The sequence below is a fragment of the Benincasa hispida genome, chromosome 3 (genome assembly GCF_009727055.1).
Source record: "Benincasa hispida cultivar B227 chromosome 3, ASM972705v1, whole genome shotgun sequence".
In the NCBI taxonomy this organism is placed as follows: Eukaryota; Viridiplantae; Streptophyta; class Magnoliopsida; order Cucurbitales; family Cucurbitaceae; genus Benincasa; species Benincasa hispida.
In genome coordinates, this window is record NC_052351.1 from 52,485,880 (window position 1) to 52,491,837 (window position 5,958).

At 34.4% G+C, this 5,958-nt stretch overlaps 2 long non-coding RNA genes across 5 annotated transcripts; both read left to right on the forward strand.

Moving 5' to 3' along the window:
• The first annotated feature begins 968 nt into the window (after positions 1 to 968).
• LOC120073290 lies at positions 969 to 3,107 on the forward strand. Of its 3 annotated transcripts, XR_005480718.1 has the most exons (7): positions 970 to 1,605; positions 1,759 to 1,866; positions 1,953 to 2,016; positions 2,188 to 2,276; positions 2,506 to 2,743; positions 2,831 to 2,977; positions 3,051 to 3,107. It is a non-coding gene; the product is annotated as an uncharacterized LOC120073290 (long non-coding RNA). The 3 variants fall into 3 exon arrangements; XR_005480719.1 differs by having other exon boundaries at positions 969 to 1,605; positions 1,759 to 2,100; XR_005480717.1 differs by having other exon boundaries at positions 1,759 to 2,016.
• Positions 3,108 to 3,231: 124 nt separating this feature from the next.
• Positions 3,232 to 5,458, forward strand: LOC120073291. Of its 2 annotated transcripts, XR_005480721.1 has the most exons (6): positions 3,232 to 3,364; positions 3,444 to 3,506; positions 3,661 to 3,735; positions 4,546 to 4,615; positions 5,166 to 5,189; positions 5,287 to 5,458. It is a non-coding gene; the product is annotated as an uncharacterized LOC120073291 (long non-coding RNA). The 2 variants fall into 2 exon arrangements; XR_005480720.1 differs by having other exon boundaries at positions 3,661 to 4,615.
• The last annotated feature ends 500 nt before the right edge of the window (positions 5,459 to 5,958 follow it).

The window sequence follows — 5,958 nt, forward strand, 5'->3', positions numbered from 1 at the left end:
TATACTTAAATTTGTGATTAATAAAAAATACGACTAAAAATGATCAATATGATTCACAATTTTTTACCTTTTTATAAAAAAAAGATCGAGTAAAATGTAGTTTAAAAAAAAATAGAAAAACGTAGAAGGTTCAGGAAGTTCTGTCACTGAAACCTACATTTTTAAAAGGTTTCAAACTTAATTTTCATAATTTACCTGTCACATTTTAAATGTCAAGAATAATTTAATTTAATTAAATAATAAACTAAATCAAATAGGCAATGTTATCTCCGGTTATTTCTACATTTTATTCACTATCAGCGAATGGATATATTTCCCTCTCCCTTAGCATGTCTGCCCTAAAGACCATGGGTAGCAAAGAAAAGAGGGGGTGTTCTTCTTCCTCGAGGGTTGCGAAACAATGAAAGTTTGTTTTTATTTATTTATTTATTAAGTTATCTTTTCGTTTAGGACGATAGACAGAGGAAGATCACCAAATCACCCAACCTACGAAAGTAATATTTAAGTGTATTCTATGATGCTTACATATCTTTATGCACCCCTCTCATCACTCACATAAAAAAAACAATGAAAATATTTCATATAAGAAATAAGAAAAATTTGTCAAATGACAAATTATGATTAGACAACTTAATGAGATACACAAAGATGATGTTGTCGGCCGGCAAAGGCGAAGCTACATAGGGGTCAGGGACACATGTCCCTTCTTAATTTATCTATCTTTTGTCATTTTAATATAAATTATAAAGTGAATATTAATATATATATACTACAAGAATTTTGGCCTTTAATGTCGGTTGGAAAAAGTGAAACCGGATGTATAATGTCAGTTTTGTTTTTTTTAAAAAGCTGATCTTTAATGTCGGTTTTAAACCGACATTGTAGGTATACCTTTAATGTCGGTTTAAAACCGACATTAAAGATCAGCTTTTTTTTTTTAAGAAAAAAAACAAACATTAAACATCCGACTTCCCCCCATTTTTTTCATTTCCCTCTCTTCTCCTGAAAACCCCTCCCTTTCGCCGACTTCCCCTTCAATCTGTCCTCACCGATCATCCATAGCAGATCTGGATCCACCATGTTTTTCATTTTTTTCATTAATCAGATGTTGCACAGGCGTTGACCGGATCTGGAATTTCGAAGCTGGAAGGCTTGACTGGACTGGCAGGTGATTCTGCGCAGGTGAAGGTCTTTACCGGATCTGGAACAAAAGAGCGTCAAAGCTCACCAGAGGAACTCGGGTTGGGTATAGAGAACCAGATCTTGAAGCTCACCAGAGGAACTCACATGGAGAATAAAAGGTTGTGTCGAAGCTCACTGGATTTGGCGTAGCCATAGTAGATTTACAGATTTACTTCACGCGTAGCCATAGCAGATCTGGCGTTCTTCACACATAGCCATAGTAGAGCTAGTTGTCTACTTCTAGGAGATCCACCATCCATTCCGTCGAAGCCCAACCGTTTGTTCCGTTGTTAAAGGTACAAGTCGATCGTTGTAGCTCAGATCCCTTTCGTCGTAGCTCAGTCGGTCGTTGTGGCTCAGATCCTTGTTCTTTCAACTCATATCTATTTCAATCTTTAATCTCTGGGTTAGATCCGTTCAAAGGTGAAATTTTCTTTGTTCCCACTCCATATTTCAATCTGAGTAGTAGCTTTCCAAATGTTTAATGCATATTATTATCTTTTTTTTGTTGCTTAAATTTATATGTTTGAAGTTTGAAGGGCACTGGTTAATGGTTTTTATTTGTATGTTGTGCAGACGTTTAGGAGTGAAGCTTGAGGTTTTTTTTTTCTACTGGGTTTCTACTGCGGAAACAAATATTTGACAGAGAAGTTGAGAAATTTTAATTTGGGGGTTAAGAAAAAGGTTCTAGCTAAGTAATTTCTATGATTTTGATATTATTTGAGATTTATGTTAAGGTACAAGTAGGGTAATGATGAATTGGAATCCAGGACATATTGTGCAATGACTGTGAGCAGAAAGGCACATCTCGGTTCTATTGGCTATATCATAAATGTGGGTTTTATGGATCATACAACAATTTTTCAAGTTCAATTTTTCGTGCCTATATGAAAATCTTACCATCTATACCTCACTGATGTACATTTTCACTTCCCACATTTTTGCATTGTTCAATTTAAGGTAATAGAATCACATGTTCTCAACATCGTATTATTTGATTGACAGATCCTTGAGGTCTTTTACTATGCCCAAAAAGTTGTACTTCATCCAACAGGTCCACTTCTTGATCAAGAAACTCAGACTCTAAAGCCTAGGTGTGTTCAGATATTCATTCTTTGTGATCATGATAAAGACGGTGCTTTGAGTGACGCAGAGTTGAATAATTTTCAAGTCTTCCTTTCCGTCCACAATTTTTTTGGCAAACACCTTATAAAATTTTTATTGATACCTGAAAACAAAAACCCAATATTTAGTTTTGATACTTGAGTTTGCCAGCAGCCAATTACAATATTAATTATTAAGCTTCTCGAATTGTTCTCCTAGGGTGAGCTTGTGGGTGCTTTAGAAGGGGCTATAGCATCAGCTTCTCTTCTTGGAGTTCCTCTAGGACATAATTCATCATTATTCATTGTAGCAGAATAGTTCTCGCACCTCGCTCATTCGTGCACTTTCGACGGATATAAGGCCCGAAGAAATTCCAAACGTGAAGATGCTCTTTCTTCTGCATTTACTACTGCAGAGTTGAAGCGTTACATTGCATATGCAAAAACTGAAACCAAAGGTCTCTTCTGTATGCACATTTTTTCAAGTTTTCTTGGTGCCTATTCTTTATCCATTGACCTCCTTTGATGGATTTTAAATAATGCAGTTAAGTTTATAAGCCAGAAAGGTATTGGTGGACTCTTATGTTGCTCTTTGCAGAGGAGATACAACTCCTGGAAGTAGGGTTGCTTATCGCATGACAGTCAGGCAGCTTGAGGATGAAGTAATTGCTCGTAGTTATTTGGAGACTCTGGTGAGTCCTTTTCGAAAAATTTGTTTAGATTAGTCAACAGTTTTGGAACTGTTATTAAGAATGGCTTTTACAGGTTCAACCGCGCCATATGCGTTTAGCAGTGACTTTACTGAAAACGTCAATAATCAGGCAAGTAGCCAGAAAAACTTCAAAGATTTCTTGTCAATGAACATTTTTCTCCACTTCATATGGTTTTTCGTATTGTAATCCATGTTATGTCAAAAACAATTATAACCTTTAAGAAAAAACTGTCTTGCAGTGTGGAATCTATCTAAATTTCAAGAAGAAACTAATGGAGGTGGAGATGGTGATAATAATGTTGATGGGCCCAATGAGGTTGATGCTGAACCTAGCACGGTGCAACAGAGCCAGCTACTGGAAATGGTGGTGAGTTTTTTATGATCATAGTCACCTCGCTCATTTGTTGCTTCACATTTTGTTTATTTCCCTCCTATTTTGCAAGCAGACAAAAACAACTCCAAAAGATGTAGTTGCGGCTACTTCACAAAGAATGAAATCCTCATATGAGGTCAGAGAAAGAGAACATGAAGAGATTGGATTATCATTTTCTCTTGTCTTTCTTCTCTTTCTATTCCTTTCCTTTTTTATAGGAGTGCTTCAAGATCGTTTTTAGTGTTGATGTTGTAAAATTCTTATTGGTTAGTGTGGTATTGTGCTTTTAGGACATGGAAGAAATGAGAGGCAATTCCGATAGCTTATTTTATATGCAGCTACTACTGGAGAAAATGATGCTTGAGGTCAATTTTTTAGATCATCCATAATGTTCTAACTTATCAAGTTTCAATGAACAAATCTCTATTACATCTCTTATCAGCTGCTTGAATTATCTAACTGTGGTTCTTATGCCTTAAAAAAATGCAATTGCAAAGGTGCATGACTTATTTAACTATGGTTCTTATGTCTTAAAAAATTATATGTAGCATGCTAATAGAAGGAGGAATCATTACCCCCTTTATATTTTATGTTATCGTAGATTTTTTATCTCTTTGGAATACAATACTGAAAATATCATATTAATTGTTGTTTTTGTTGATGGTTGAGTTTAACTTGCCACTCTCTTTTAGTACAACTTAAAACATCTTAATTGCTAAGGAAAATGGTGCTAAGTTTTAGTTATAAGCATAAAGTAGTTCTGGAGGAACAATGGGAAGGGGAAATAGGTGTTTTTATATTAGAACCATTCTTAGTTAGTTCTTTGGATATATGTAAACACAGAAGGGGAAATAAGTGTTTATGCAAATGTCTTGTTGTGTAGACTCTGATCTTATGTCTCTTCCTGTCCATTTGCTTGTTCTGTTTGCTGTTTTAATCTTTTTTGGTGGCATTTAAAGAAGCAATATCATTTTCTTCATTGGTGTTTTAGTTTTTTTTTCTCATGGTTACATTTCGGTTTACGGAAGGGAGGCCAACTTTAATAAAAGATTCTAATGGATAACATGCAATAACAATTCAAGCCATCATGTTGATTGAAGTTGCCTCACATTTGTATTCTCTAAATCTCTTCCTCTACCATATACTTGTAATGGTGTTGTTTGTGTGTTTTTTAGGTGTTTGGAAGGGGTGGGGAGGAGATGGATTTCTTGCAACAGCAAGGAATTCACGTAAAAATTGTTCCTGGTAAGTGCATTTTTGAATGTTTACAATTTTAAACACAGTTTCTAAGTGTTTTCAAGTGACTCTAATGATATGGAAATTCCTGTTTGAGAAGTTATAGTGTGCTTATTTCTCTTTGGACCATATTGGATTAGAATGTAACACCTGTTTATGACTCATGGATACTATTTATTTGTAGTTTAGATTTGATTCAAGGTGCTTGATTTTATGGATTGCATTATGGTAGTTTATGGGTTATTCATGCACTATGGTAGTTTTTGTTACAACATTTGAGATTTGAAGTACATTGTGAGCTAAATTTGCTCATTGATGTATGTGTTCTTGAATATTCATTTTTTGGAAATTCTGATAGTTCTGTTGAGAACAAGTGGTTGTGAAATATTTTTGGGAGTGTGTTTTTTTGAACAGGTTCAAGGTAAAGTTTTGGTTTTGTTGTGGTAGCATCGTTATACTGTCGAAAATTTTAAAAAAGAAGATTCTTGAAAAATGAGTAAAGATTTTGAAAAAGAAGATTCTCTCATTTATTCAACTATTGAGTTTTCTTGTTTTGCAGGTGCAACAAAGGAGTAAAGATTTGGTATTGTAACCTCTTTAAGCTTTTTCTTGTCTAATCATATTTTCACTTTCAATCATTTGTCTTAAACCTTTTTTGTCTGTGATCTTTTGAATAACAGTGGTCAAACAAAGATGCCTATAACTAGATACTGCTAAAGCTAGAAGGGTCTGTTCAAGAAGAATTATGAAGGGATCCATACTTATCAAATGGAGAGGGACAGTAAACTCATAGTGTTTGTAAAATCATACTGTTTGTATTACTTGTAATTTGTGTTTTCAAGGCCTGAATTATTGTACGGCCTTTTAAATTATAATTTTATAGCAGAATTTGTGGATTAAATGTAATAGATTTACAATCCATACATGAATAATATGTCATAGCCACAACGTTCGATGATGATGTGTCATGTTATACTTTTTGACCAAAAAAATGGATTCGACGACAAAATTTAAAAAAAAACGAACAGATTTGGACCTCAATGTCGGTTAAGAATTAAAAATAACATAGGCTTTAATGTCGGTTGGAAATTTCACTTGAAGGTCTTTAATGTCGGTTGCAACCAACATTGAAGGCTGTGTTATTGAAGCCCTTTAATGTCGGTTTAAAACTGATATTAAAGGGTTTTAATAACACTATCTTTAATGTCGATTGTCAACCAAGATTAAAGCCAAGCTCGAATTTCTTCTAATGATATGAAAATTCAACTAAATTTACAAAATTGGTGTTGGTTCATGATCTAGATTGTTGTTTGTTTGGTGGGGCAAAAAGCCCATGGCACATGACATATGTA